Genomic DNA, 15,641 nt, shown 5'->3' with positions numbered 1-15,641 from the left:
GCCACCAGTATGAAGACACCCTGTGTCCAAAGCTGAGCAGTCTCTACTTGTGCCAAAATCATGAAGACATCAATGCAGACTCCTGTATTATTCCATTATTAAAAGCCGAAAAACCCACCTGTCAAGCAATCCCAGCAGTTTTGACCCATCTACTGATTGAAAGGATTGACGAAAAATTCATACTAGCATTACCGACCATCGTCCCAGTCAAAATCGAATCAAACTGCGACAAGAGACGCATACTATTGATTAAACAAAATACCCTAATCAAAATTCCTACAGGTTGTTAAATCAATACGGAAAATTCTACGTTTAGTAATACTCAAGAAACAACCGCTGTAAACCCTCTAATACTCCCAAAATTTGATTGGGAATTTGCTGGAATAGAAAAATACACAAAACAACCCATTAAACTAGAAACAATCGACCTTCAATCAATCAAGGATTTGAAACTCCCAGCTGAATTAACAGAACCAATACAAAATCAAACAGTACACCCTGCAATATGGAATATTCCCGGACTTCTAGCAATCATAATACCAGCCGTGATAATCTGGATATTTTGGAGACGTTTCAAACTGAAGAAGATGAAAAAAGCCAGTCAACAAACCCAACAAAACAACCCTTTTGACGGTATCGTTTTAACTTAAGGAGGGAGGAGTTATGTGAAGTTATTTTGCTCACTTTATATAAAAATATCTGTGTCAGCTTTTAACGATAAAAGAACTTTATAGATTCATGATCATTCATTTTGTTTGTAGCTCTGAAATTGTAAACTTGTATTAAATAAAGTTTATTTTTAAAAAGATATTTTTCATACGAAATATCATAACTTGCTTTTTCAAATATAACTTGAGAATATAAGTTGAACAGGACTGGCGACAGCACACATCCCTGTCTTACACCTCGCTCAACTGGTATTTCGTCTGTTAATAAGTTATTTATCTCTACTATCGCCGTCTGATTCCAATATATCTTTTTTATTAACGTTACATCCTTTGCATCGAGATTGATATTCTAAAGTTCTTCAATAAATTTAATATGCTTTACCCTGTCAAATGCCTTATGATAATCTATGAAGCACGTGTGAATAGTTTTATTGTATTCACGCATTTATGTAGGAGAACATTCATCGCGAAGGGTGCTTCACGAGTTCCCATTCCTCCTCTGAAACCAAACTGGGTATTATCCAGTTGCTGCACACATTTCTTTTAAATTTTGTTTTTTTATTATTTTTAATAATATTTTCAAAGGATGTGCCATCAGGCTAATTTATCTATATTGATCGAATGTTTGAGGGTTATTATTTTTGGGTATCGGTATGAACACTGATTTCCGCCATTACTCTGATATATTTCCTTGTTGGTAGATCTTATTTAGTATCTTGGTGAAGTTTTTTAAGTTCGATCGAGATTTGATATGTCATGTTTTAAATTTCCGACTTTCTCAAGAATGTGAAAACTGTTGACAGCAATCCTGCTACTTGATTAGATATGTCTATGATAGTGTTGCCTTCAGCTATTGATATGGGTTTCTTCCCCTCTCCTAGCTTAGAGACAATTAGATCATAAATTTTCATTAACTTATCAATTTCTTTGTCCCTCGCCGCTTTCCTTTCTTCTGGTGACATTTTCTCCATTTCTAGGATCGCATCAATGTCCATAACTTATTCCACCATACTCTATTCTCTAAAATATATCAAAATTCCTTTTATATAATACTATCTGTTTTTGCTGCGTGCGAAAATACGCAAATTATTATCTTAGGTTACACTTATCTTGGGTATATCAAGAGCATGCCGAAAGCAGGAGCTCACACGACTATGAGCCAAAAACACCGTATCATCGGCGAAGCGAATTGTATTTATTACGTCTTCGCCTACCTTCATTCCCTCTGTTCTTCCCCATAGTGCTTTTTCAAATATAACTTGAGAATATAAGTTAAACAGGACTGGCGACAGCACACATCCCAGTCTTACACCTCGCTCAACTGGTATTTCGTCTGTTAATAAGTTATTTATCTTTACTACCGCCGTCTGATTCCAATATATCTTTTTTATTAACGTTACATCCTTTGCATCGAGATTGATATTCTAAAGTTCTTCAATAAGTTTAATATGCTTTACCCTGTCAAATGCCTTATGATAATCTATGAAGTACGAGTGAATAGTTTTATTGTATTCACGCATTTATGTAGGGGAACATTCATCGCGAAGAGTGCTTCACGAGTTCCCATTCCTCCTCTGAAACCAAAATGGGTATTATCCAGTTGCTGCTCACATTTCTTATAAATTCTGTTTTGTATTATTTTCAAAGGATGTGCCATCAGGCTAATTTAACTATATTGATCTTATGTTTGAGGGTTATTCTTTTTGGGTATCAGTATGAACACTGATTTCAGTCATTCCTCTGAGTAGTCATAGAGGCGGTTCAGGCAGACAGCAGACATCCGGTCCAGCCGCTCTGACCGCAGCGCTAACCGCAAGTCGAAAGCAGTGATAACAGCGTTTACTATATTATGTGTAAACCTTCTAATTAAGATACATTAATTAATCAATTTATTTAATTAAACAATTTAATTGCGGTGGAACTGAAAGTTTTAGACTTTTGTGTTTGAAGGATTTTGATAATTTTAGCACATCGCGCGTCAAGCATCGTAGATAATGAAGGTCTTTCGTGACAGTAAGATCCGCATTCGATAATGAATATACTTAATTGTCCGCTCTGTATATAAAATAAATATACATTTATCATGCAAACTGTGGGTATAATGAATTATATTCCGCCTTGTCTGGCCTGTATGATAACGGCGAAAAGGGTGTAGTTACTAGATTATCCAGGTCGTCGAAAAAGTTACTAAACACTCTGTATAAATAATATTAAGAATTGTGCATTTGTTGTTGAAGTGTATAAAAATTATTTTATCACAAAGCCACAAAGGACGATAAGACCAACGGTCCGTGCTGAAAAACACTTTATTCGGGTCGACGAAGTGAAAGTAGACCGTGTCTTTTTGGAAAAACAAACAGGTGCGTGTGAAAAGGAGCCATTCTGAAGCATGTTTAAAAAGGTAAGTCACTTTGTTATACATTCACAAGTATTTAACGCTTTTACTATTTATGTATCGAATATGTCTAATAAAATAATATTTTTACTGTCAATGGCTACAGAACCATTACACACACACAGTTGTAGTGAGATTAGTGGTGTAGTTTATTTTAAAGGTACATGGTGGGGCAACGGCAATAGAGTCGGAGTAATAGAGATTTTTACACCTCCTAAACAATAGGTAATAAAATTTTTGTTATTTATGAAAAATATAGTTTCTCCTACTAACAATCCTAACAAGACAGCCTTGACGATTCGATATAAAATCGAGAAGCAACATCATCCAATTACTGGTAAAACTAACGTTTTATCAAAATTTACTATTTTTCTTGGTCTTCGCGATATTTTTTCTGAATTCCGTGAAAGTGTGTTTTTAACATATCTATTGAGGAATGAGCGTCTAAAAACCTCTCTCGAAACATATCTAACCGCAAGTCGAAAGCAGTGACAACAGCATTTACTATACTACGTGTAAACCTTCTAATTAAGATACATTAATTAATCAATTTATTTAATTAAACAATTTAATTGCGGTGGAACTGAAAGTTTTAGACTTTTGTGTTTGAAGGATTTTGATAATTTTAGCAAAAAATGTTACGAATAATCACCTATTATATAATTTTGCATACAAGGTGGTAAAAAGTTTTTAGAAATTATGTAGTAATAGTTGATACAATATTCCGAGACCTTCCTTGGCTATAATTTGATTTTCTTGATCATACACTAAAAAGGCGTAAATAAAAACGTACAATGAATAGTCCGTTTCCACAGCACCTAGGCGGTAGGACTAACGATGCGCTGTATTTAATCTTTAACGTGGCAAATACATCCCCAGTAGGCCTACGAACCACTAGTTATTGCTGAATCATGTCTAGACTTTGCAGCATCTTTTCATGGCTCTTCATGAGTAGCATCTTTTAATGGCTCTTATAAATTAATGACTCTTAGATAAACTAAGCTATCACTAATTGGTGGCATCTTTTCTTGGCTACTATTTATTGGCATCTTTTTGTGGCTGAGTCTCCGAGATGATTCAGCAACATATCTTTTAATCATTATAAATATAAACTTATAATATTGCACCTTGATTTAAATGGAGACTTTAAATAATTTTTCAAATTCTGTTTAATAATTTTAAAAATACTTATGTACTTTGATGAAAGGGTATAAGGAAGGGATAGGAAGGAAATAGCTATGAAAACAGCTGATATTTAATACAGCTAGCATGTTAAATCGAATGTTTCCGCAGAATAGCTATGAACTGACCTCTCAACCTCACTCTGTTTTTCTTAGGTGGATAACTTTACAAAAATACTACTTAAAAAAGATTACCAATACTAGATGCATTGCCGTTTGTATCCATAAGGAACAGAGTCATAGTTTTCAATTCGTTTCCGTTTAGTAAAAGTGGTGCGGAATACTTTAGTTACCTCTTTGGTGACGACAGAATGGTTGGTATTTCTTAATATATTTGGAGTAGTTACGTACTCTTCGGTGGCATCGTTAAGGACCATATCTTTTAATTTATCGAAATTTACTTGTTTATGTGTGCTATAATTAAGTGTTATCCCTTTAACTTTTATAATATCAATGGTTTTATCTTTATCTGTTGAATAAACCCTATAAACATAGAGCTTAGGGCCGCCTGAGACAAAGTCTGTAATATAACTACCCTCACTGTATTCAGCTAGCTCGTCCGTCATCTCGCCGAGATAGCTTCCAATGGGTACTTCATACGTATCACCAGGGCGCGAGACGTAGATAGCAGAATCAGTATCGTGGTACATTACTCTATCACCTAGTTTCTCGAGATATGAATATAGTTTTAGTCTAGCATGTGCGGTCGTGAAGGCTGCCAAAACAACATTTACGGTCGGTAGAGAAGTGTATGCCTCATCTTTAAAGGACCAGTTAACAATGAGAGTGTTCTCGTTAACTGGGAATATATGGTTAACTTCTTTGTAAGGCTGTGACAGAATATCTAATAGTTCTGCTGGGTCATTAACAATAGAACATTTGCTCTGGTTCTCTAATTGTCCAAGTTTTCCCCAGAAGCTAGTAATTATAGATTTGCCGACTTGTCTACACCCAGAATTGTACTCAATTTCATCGGGGTTTAGCTCTACTCCCTCTCTGTCAAAATATTCTTTTATATACATCTTTTTGTCTTCATCAGTCTTACACTCTGGAGGCCACCCGCTAGCTTGTTGTTTTATTTTTAAAAATTTAGAAATATATTCAGCAAAAAGACCGCCAGACTTTGTGGAAGGATCGTACTGTACCGTTTCATATTCCCAAATTTCATATATATCTAATATTTTATAGCCTTTTTCCAAAGCTTTTGTCACCTCGTCCATTACCCAAGTCCCCGTAATTGCACGCTCTTCGTCCGCATGACTACACTCTTCCTTTAACATATTTTCACAACAAGTACGGCATAGAGGGAAAATTAATTTATTGTTTGTTTTATATGGAAGAACGGGATGATAGAGATTTGTAGGTGGTAACACTTTACATTTAATTAATCCATTTGTAGTCTTTAGATCTAAAGCATAACATGCTTCTCCCACATAAACCTCTGGATGACCTATGGGGTATTTTCCATATTTGTTTATGTACGGATAGAGGCTGCAAATATCCCGATAATTTATTTTCTCCCCTTCCTTACAAGAATAATATAATTTTGTGGCGTCTGTTCGCCCACCGTAAAAAGCGTCACGAGGCTCCAGAGGTGTTTGTGAAAAGAGAGGGTGTTTTTCAGTATATTTGCTGATTTCAGAATTTTCAGACATCTCCCGACGAAAATCACACTCCCATTTCACAAGCACTTCGTAACCTAACTGTCTTAATTTTTCATTTTTTGCCGAGGTTGCTTCATAACGTTGTTCATATGTGAGGGATGGATCCTCATAGGTAGGTGTGCCACGTTTGTATTTAATACATTTTGGACACCCATGAAAGTAACAACCCTCAAATTCAAAGACTTCTCGTGTGGTATTACAGTACCCGTCCAACTTAAGGCCGTTAATAACAACTTCTCTGCCCCGAGATGCGTGTTCTATTTTTATACCTCTCTGCCGTTCTTCCCAAATCAGCCATTGAATTGCTATCTTTGATTGTTTATCCCGACACCTATAGCCATTCTTTGGAATCAGACCGATGGTATTTGGCTTCAAAAAATTTCTACGGAATATCTTATTACACGCCCCGGGTAGAGTAATAGCTTCTGTAAAAGGATCCACCCCTCCTTCTTTTAAAAGCAAATCTCTGAATTTCAAGCACGAGCGAGCGAGAATACTGACGTCGTCAATGCAGTACGCTATGATTTCTTTTTGGAAATCAAAAACGTAGTTTTGCTCAGAGAGACTTTTGTGCCAGGATATAAGTTGATTTCTAGCATCCTCTTCCTCGTCTAATTTTGGAACATATTTTAAACTGTCAGGGTCATAGTATTCGAGAGCAGGTAACGGACCAATATAGTTCCAATTTTCTTTTTTATTAAATAAATGTGGAAAGTACCCTTTTTTTATATTTTTTAAATCAAAGACTTTTGGTAACTTTGCTAGAGGCATCGGAAAATAATTTAGCGAGTCGATAAAACTGACGTTACCCACTTTTAATTGTAATAGTTTTGTTCCTCGTGTAATTAGTTCAGGTGTGAGATCTGTCTTTGTCATTATATGATTTAACATAAACTGATTATCGTAGAGTCCACCTGCATGACCAACTACGATGATTTTCTTGAATAGAGTGCGCTGGTTTAATACATATTCCATAAATCGAGCAACGGGGTCTATTTTTAGAACTTGGTATCTAACACCACAATAACACCATTTTATATCTGTACCTATACATAGTGCACAGTGTTGTTCAAACACACACAAATTACAGTTATGACGATGAGTACCGTCAGGCATAACCTCTTCTTGTGTACACTCGAGGTCGTAAAATATGAAGAGAGTACCGTCCATTGTGGGTTTATGTGTATCTACTGGCATGTAACAGTTGTGGGGAAAGGGTTTAAATTCTCTACACACTTTACAGAAAATCTCACCACATGTATGTACTCTATCTTTCCTAAAAGTTTTTAGGCATAATGTACAAGCTACCACCCGGTCGCAGAGTTTAGTCTGAATGTGATAAGCATAACAATTTTGCCCTCTAAAATAGCGATTACAGTTGGTGCACACAATTTTTGTGCTAAAAGTACAAGGTGGAACTTGTTCACAGGCAGGACAATTTCTTTCACAGAGGTGTGAGGTCTGTGTGTGTAGGGGCTGTGACAATTTTCGCAGAAATATGAACAGCAAAAAGCAGATGTTAAAGAAATTATTACGTTATAGTGATTTTCGTGATACAGCAAATTAATTTTCTTACAGCCACCTATTCCTTCAAACACGACATCACGACCTTTTGCACCATAGTTGTAAACAGTTAAAGTATAGTCTGTCAAATATTCTTGAAATTTATTCAATTCTGGTATACCACCACCCTCTTTGGGTATCTCGATACCACTAGATTCTAATAACTCTAGAGTTTTTTGCGTCTGAAGCCCCGTAATTTTACGAAGCTTCGTTTTGTCGGGGTCATTATCAACATATGCTTTGGCCACAACTATGGCTCTAGCCAGGCATAGGTGGTCTTTATTAACTATTGTTATAATACCACTACGACGAGCACATTCTTCGTCAAAGTTGTTATATTTACGCCCACGCAAATTATCTTTACCGCTAGGCATTTTTACAGTTGTTGCCCCGAGACAAAACGTTTCGGTATCGAAAGCCGACGAATTAGACTGGTACACTTTCGAAATCATATCCCATATATCTTCAAACTTTATTTGTGAAGCCTGTCGAAAAGACAACCATCTATCGCCACGTGTAAACTCTTTAGAGCAAAAAGTAAAACCGATCTGATCACTTGACTCTGTTCCTTCAGTTACTCTAGCGACAACGCCCTTAAGACCGTCTTTGATCCATTTTAATAGATCATAGTCTTCGGGAGCCGGGCGAATCTTAAACTCTATATGTCTACCTGTTAAACCAAATTTACGAACTTTCTTAACAATATTTTTGGTTACCAAAAACTTTTCCATTGTTTCAAACAGTAACAAATTCTATAAATAAGTCAAGATAAAAAAATGAAAAACACAATAGTGAAAAAAGAAAAGTTTTTCGACAAAACTCAAAAAATCCTAAAAATGTTCGATAATAAAAATTCCAAAAATTTTTCAAAAGTCGAAAACTCGCAATCAAAAATTATTTTAGACTTACCGCAAGAGCACGTCTGAAACGTCACGAGAGTTAGAGAGAAAAGAGGCTTAGCAGCGAGAGAGAGAGAGAGAGATTCGTTGTGAAAAATTAGGAAGGAAGGTTTTTTTTTTGGAAATTTGATATGATTTGCTTAGGCCCTGATATAGGAATTTTTTCCTCTGCAGGGCTGGGTGTGGGGATATTTTGCTGGGAAGTGTTCGCTCGGCTGCTTCTAGCGGTGCAGTTATATATTTTTCTTTTTTGTTCAAGATTTTTTTTTTCTTTTTTCTTTTATATTTTTTTGGGTTTTTTTATATATTTTTTTTTGTTTATTTTTTGTTTTTTCTTAATCTAATTGGGGGTGGGCGGGTACAGCTGCGGCTGTATTATTCCCTATCGTCGGACATTTGTCTGGAGAATCGGTTCTCCAGGTTGCAGGGAAACCGCAGAAAACCTGCAACTCCGACGATGAATGACAATGAGGGTATGTGTTGGGGGTAGGAATTTATCTCACTGATATGGGGGAACTATCGAGGAAATTAAGGTAGGTTTCTGGGAGATCCTCGTATGCTGTTGCAAGCAGTCGAAGAGGCGGATAAGGGAGCTTTTTTTTGGGTTTTGAACCTAGTGGCCGCATATTGTTGGTCCAGGGGTTGAGGAGGGTCTCTTTAGCAGCGGAATTATTTGATTCGATGGTTCGAATCACATATCGGGCTTGGAGGTCATTTAGGCGGCTTGGAATGGGGGTTATGTCAGTATTGACATAAACGGTGTTGCTAGGGCTAAACCTACACTTGTATTGGCAGTACCTAAGAATGGACTGCTCGCAGGTCAGGAGTCTTTTGATCAGATATTCGGGTAAAGTGCTAAAGACGTTTGCTCTATATTGGATAATGGGGCGGATGTATGTTTTATACGTATGAAGTAGGGTCAGGGGGTGGGTTCGTCCGAAATTTCCACCAAGAGCTTTGATGAGCCTGACTCGTTTCCGTACTCTGTTTAGAGTGTCATTCAGATCGGCCGTCCAATTGAGAGTGTGAGTGAATTTCACACCCAGATAGACGGCTTCTCTGCGGATTTCGAGCCCCTCTCCCCAGAGTCTCAAGTGGAGGTTTTGAGGTTGATGTTTGCGCACGGATTGGGGATGTATGAAGGCGATGGCTTGAGTTTTTTGAGAATTGAGAGTAACCCTCCATTTTCTGCACCAATCCGAAAATTGATTCAGAATATTTTGGGATTTGATATTGAGAGAGCGCATGTTTTGGGCGTAGGCGATGAGTGCGGTGTCATCAGCGTACATTTGGATTTTCACTGTTGGGTCCAGTGGGATTGGAGTGTCATACGTATAGATTATATAGAGTAGTGGGGACAGAATTGAGCCTTGTGGAACGCCAGTAAGTGGGGTAAAAGATTCGGAAAGGCAATGACCAACTTTGACTTTGATGGAGCGGTTGGTGAGATATGAATATATCAATTTTATAGTAGGAGGTGGCATGCGGATAGTCAGAAGCTTCCTAATAAGTCCGGCATGCCAGACCTGGTCGAAAGCTTTCTGAACATCCATGAAAATGGCGGAGGCACACTGGTGTTGGTTCATCGCTTTGGTTAAGATGGTTTGAAGATTGGTGATGGCGTTTTGGGTGGAGTGTTTGGGCCTGAATCCGAATTGGAGTTTTGGAATAATATTAAGCTCTGTACAGATTCTGTCTTTAATCAAACGTTCAAAGACTTTACCCAAGACGCTGATGAGTGAAATAGGGCGGTAAGATTCAGGATTGGAAGGGTCTTTGCCGGGTTTGGGAATGAGAACCGTGTTGGCGGATTTCCAACATTGAGGAAAGTAAGAGAAAGCCAAGTAGGCGTCAAATAGACCGCAGAGCTTAGGGAAAGCTGTCTCAGGCAGGTTTTTTAATGCCTGTCTTGAGATTCCGTCCCGCCCGGGAGCGGAGTTCTTCCCAGCTCGGCAAGCCGATCTAACAACATCCACGGTAAATGGTGCGAGAAGTGGAACGTTCTCATTTAGTTGGGTAATCCAGTGGGGGCTCAGGGTTATGTTTTGGGTGAAGAAGTGGGTTTCATCGGCAAAGTCCCGTGAGAAATGGGGGTTGTCAGTTGGAGTAAAGACAGTTTGTAAGCTGTTTTTGAAGACGGTGGCTTTGTCTTCGGGCGAGAAATACTTTCGTCCTTGTACTTCAAGGTGTGATTCTACATACTTTCGTTGGCCAGTTAGTCTGTAGAATTGTTGCCAAAACGCACGACCCCGTCTATAGTCCAAGTCGGCAGTGGCGGCCTCCCACTTTCTCCGCTTTTCAGCATTGATTTCCAGCCTGACTTGGGCGTTGAGACGGTTCCATTGCGTTTTGACTGCTGGGTCTCTAGTTCTAATGTACAGCCTATATAACTGTCTTTTCTGACGAATTTTGGATCGGATATTTTGAGAGATTGATATATAGTTGGTATGAACGGTGGTAAGAGGGACGGCGATGTCTTGCGCATCGATAATGAGGGATTGGAAATCCTCCGCGTATTTGTCTAGTTCTTCGGTAGTTCGAAGAATAGTGGGTTGGGGTAAATTGGTATTGATATGATTTACGAAGGAGATCCAGTCGGCATTTTTGAAGTCCCGATAGGTGAAGCTAGTTGGAGGGGGTTTTATTGGGTTGAAAAAAGATGTATTGACCAATAAGGGAACGTGGTCTGAGGTGATTGGGTCGCCTATAGAGCATTCGTCCTCGATAAGGGTAATTAATCTGTCCGTGCAGATTATGTGGTCGACGATGGAAGAGCCCAGGTGACTTACGAGTGTTGGATTTCGGTTTTTAATCCGAGAAAGGGGTAGAGAAATTAGAGAGTCGGCGAGAATTCTGCCGGCTAGGTTGGTGGTGGTATCACCAAAAAGGGTATTCCTGGAGTTGAGGTCTCCCATAATGATGGCTCTAGGAAGAGTGGATGCATATTCGAGGAGGTCGAGAGAAAGTGATTGTTGTGGGTGTTTGTAATAAGAGATGAAAGTGATAGTCTCGTTATTACACGATATATCGATGGCTATGCAATCCAGGTTCTGTTGAGACAGAAATGGGGGTAAGGGATGGGGTGTCGAAGGGAGTCCGTTACGGACGAGGAGTCCGTTGCCGTGACAGTAGGAATTTCTGTCCAAGTGGAAGGTGGTATAGCCAGTGAAACTTGGAGGTAATTTGGAAAGGGTGTCGGTTATAGATAAGATTTGGATATTGTGAGAGCTTAATAAGTGCTTCAGTAGATGTCGTTTTCTGGCTAAACCTTGGCAATTAACGGTCCCTACTGTAAAGTCCATGGGACTTTATTTTTCAGTGGGAAGTGTTTGGTTTTTGGGTGAAAGCGAAATGAATGCGGTTACCCACGCCGCTGGTTACGGTACAATTATAACCGTAAAAAGAGGGAATGAGGCGTTGTAGCGTTTCGGCTACAAGCGCCCGAGAAGTGGGGATGGCATTCATTATAGTTGTTGCCAAGATTTCAATCAGGATTTTGGTGTCAGTAGACAGGTCATAAGGGGTTTGAGGTTTTTCTAGGGTGACTGGGGCTGTATCCTGGGGGGCTTTCGGAGTTTCAATCCTTTTCGGGCAGCGGGGGTGGAAGGCGGGGTGAGGTCCACGGCAATTTTTACAGGTAGGGGAGTTAGCTTTTGGGCATTTTTCTGGCTTGTGACCAGAAGCACCACAGGTTGGACAGATGGGTTTGGCTTTGCAGGAGTCTGCGGAGTGGCCGGTAGATGAGCAACGGTTGCAATATTTTGGGACTGCGGGTATGGTGTTTGAATTTGAGGCTTCGCAGAAGTGCGAAAGCCCGTGGAAGTTTATACCCTTGGTTAGGGCGTGATGGTAGGCGGTTTCGGAATCTGTAATGATTCGGAACATGGATGTGGGTTTATTTGTGGATCTAGCTATGATCCTCCAAGTTTTAATGACAGGGAATTTCAGAATAGAGTCCAGGAACTCTTCTTCGGTGTAAGATTGGTCTACATTCTTGCAGACCAGAGAGAAGGTAGGTTTTTTGTTTTTAGTGGTTAGGGGTTTTTGGACTCGTTGGGGAGAGTTTATCGGGATAACGACGATTTTCTCGTCGCCTATGGCGTAACGGATTTTCCTTGCCAACGTTTCGTGATGAAACGTGGAAGGAATTTTGAGGAGGGCGGTTCCATTGGGGTTGGCTTTGAGAAAGCGCATTTGTCCCCTCAATAGTTCTTGCGTATTGAGGAGATTGTAGAGCTCTCTCTGTGAGGTATATTTTGTCGGGAGGTTTCTAAGATTGAGGGTTTGAAGTGGAGGAGATTGAGCTGTGGTGTGGGATTGAGGTTGTTGTTGGGAGATGGTTTGGGATTGTTGGTGGGTTCTGGGGATCTGAGTTTGAGTTGGTGTCTGGGGTTTGTTAGAATTTTGGGTATTTTGTTTTGACTTTTGGCTTTTGGATAAGGGAATTGATTTTGAAATTAGGGGGGGAATATTTTTTTTGGGAATAGCGCCTAGTCGGGAGTAATCAACCTGCTTGGGTTTAGAGCTGGCTGATTTCTGCGAGACCCTAGATGCATAGGAATCCGCAGATGGTGCTGGTGATGAGCTTCTGCTATTCTCCAGTGATTTACGTTGTATGAATTCTAGGGCATTGCGAAATTGGCTAAATTGATGTGGACTGCACTGCGAGAGTTCTGCGACGATTTCTGCGAAAGTTTTCTCCTTAGAAGGAGAATTGGGGTTGGTTGGGAGTGGTGGGAATTCATCGACGGTGGATACTGGTTTACTTCGAGTTTGTATTGGGGAACGGGCTACTCGGGGCATTTTCAAAAGTGAAATGGGTGAAATTAAAAAGATCGATAGAGTCAGATCAAGTGGGATCAAGGAATAAGGATTTCGAAAATTGAAATCCTTTGTTAGTACCTAACAAGAGTTGGCTATCAAAGCCGACAGCGGACTCACTGCCGGAGGGAGTTTCCTCCCCGGTTAAAGAATTCCTGACCCTTTTGATTGCCTGTTAGTGTTTTTATGAAAATGAAAATAATATTCACCTGAAACTGCTGATCCTAGGATTCGCGCTAGCTCATGACACACTTGCCCCCGAGGGTTTATTTCATTATAAAAAAAAGCCCCGAAAAGGGCAGATATGTGAAGCAACAAAGCCCCGAAAGGGGCACTTTTGCAGCTGTTACTGTTCACGCTAAATGTGACGACGCTGTAACGTTAAATACTTTCTTTGTCAGCGAGAGTTTGAATCGCAGTAGGCGACCCTGCGTTTACCGGTGTGTTTTCTAATGAAACAGTGACCGATTGTACAGTAGTCCTTTAATCCGTACTTGCGACCTTCTCGTAGCGCTCTAAGAAAGCAACTGCTTAGCAGCTCTGTGACCTGCTTTAAATAGAGAAAATTTGTGGGCGTGGCTTGAATGCTGTCACGTGATCTTCTCAAGAGAAAATATCTTTTTCCGAGGTTTTTAACATATGATTTGTCTTTTTGAGGTTCTTAACATATGATTTGTATTTTTTAATCAGGGAATTACTACTGTGAATCATTTATAAAGATATGGGTGTAATTTTTCGAGTTTGAAACGCTTAAACCAGCGTGTGGTTAGATAACCTCACTTTTATGATTTCGATAACGTCTGGCTTTATCAGCTGTTATGATTAATGTGGAATCTCCTTTCCAAAATAAAAGCTATTCTATTGAATGCTAGTGGCTAAAACTAAAAATTGAGAAAATTTTAAAAATACGTGAAAGATATTTCAAATTAAGTATATGGTGGTAAAGTGACGCGCTTGCATATAAACATAGATAAGAAAAATGGTGATAATTTGAACAGTTTTTATTGAAAACTCTTATCTCTAAAAAAGGTATTGCGCAATTTTAGATAACATTGCATAATTAGTGAAAATGTCTGAAAAGTGGCGTGACAAGCATAAAATAGTGATAAGAAAATTATTTGAAAAATTTCATTTGAAAAGTTTATTGAAAACTCTCTAAAAAGGTATTGCACAATCTTAGATGACATTGCATAATTAGTGAAGAAAGTTGAATAAATTGTCTGAAAAGTAGCGTGACAAGCATAAAATAGTGATAAGAAAATTATGATTATTCTTCTCAGTGCAAAATTATAGTTTAAAGTTGTTGCTAGTTAATAGTATAATAATTTGAAATCCTCATTGAAAAATGATTTATAATTAAAAAGGTACTGCATAAACTTAAAAAGCTAAGTATAATACCGAAAACTTTTATAAAATTGCTATAATTATTCATTAATGTAAAACTTGTAATATAGGATAATTAATATTTAGAGGTGGTTTTAGAAAATGGTGCAAAGTAAAACAATGTAAATCGAGAAAAATATTTTATTAATAAATAAATTTTTACAAAATAATACAATATGAACATTTTTATCTAAACACTATTAGAGTTTTACTGAAGTAATTTTCAAACAAAATGTTTCTGTGCTAAATCCCGTTGAGTTGGATTGATAGATGGAAGATATAGTATCCCACACGTCATTAATAGACACATCTTTGGCTTTCTTGAAATTAATCCATCCTTGTCCTTTAGCGAGGTCTTTGGAGCAGAAAGTGAAGCCTACATAAGCTTCGGACGACAATTCTTCAGTTCCTTTACGAACAATTTGGTTGATAGCCTCTTTTACCTATGCTACTGGATCGGCACCTTCTGAGATCTCTTTAATTCTAAACTCCAAAGCTCTGGCTGATACACCAAAGCGTTTACATGTTTGTGATTCATCTTTAATTATTATAAATTTTTCCATAATATACGTCTATTCACTACAAGAGGTAAGACAAAAATGGGGTACGCGCGAATGAGCTGCTTAATATATAGAACTTTTTTTCTTGAACCAACATTCTTTACACCAAGCTGTGAACTTGTAATATTCGATTCCTTTCCGGTCACAATTGTACTCTTCATGGTGCTGGTATACTTCTTTTTTCTGACAAAAAGAACAAAAACTTAATCCGCAGTCGCTGCAGTTACACGCTTTCCCCCAAGCACAATTAGGCATCTTCACTATAGAACGGTTCGTCTTGAAATGACTACCAGAGCCTTTGGAAATGTCTTTTATTCGATTATGTCTGCTCGCCTGAGCTCTTCAATTATTTCCCAAATTCTTCTTCTTTGTTTAGATATTTAAGTGTGTTTACGAGATTATTTGGTCCATTTGGCATCTTCGCTGTAGAACGGAATTCAACTTATTTTTATTCGATGATACCTGCTTCAACAAGTACGTTCGGGTCTGTCCAACCTTGGAGCCACG

Source organism: Diorhabda sublineata, unplaced genomic scaffold (genome assembly GCF_026230105.1).
Source record: "Diorhabda sublineata isolate icDioSubl1.1 unplaced genomic scaffold, icDioSubl1.1 Dsub_80, whole genome shotgun sequence".
Classification (NCBI taxonomy): Eukaryota; Metazoa; Arthropoda; class Insecta; order Coleoptera; family Chrysomelidae; genus Diorhabda; species Diorhabda sublineata.
Note: the sequence above shows the minus strand (reverse complement) of the source record.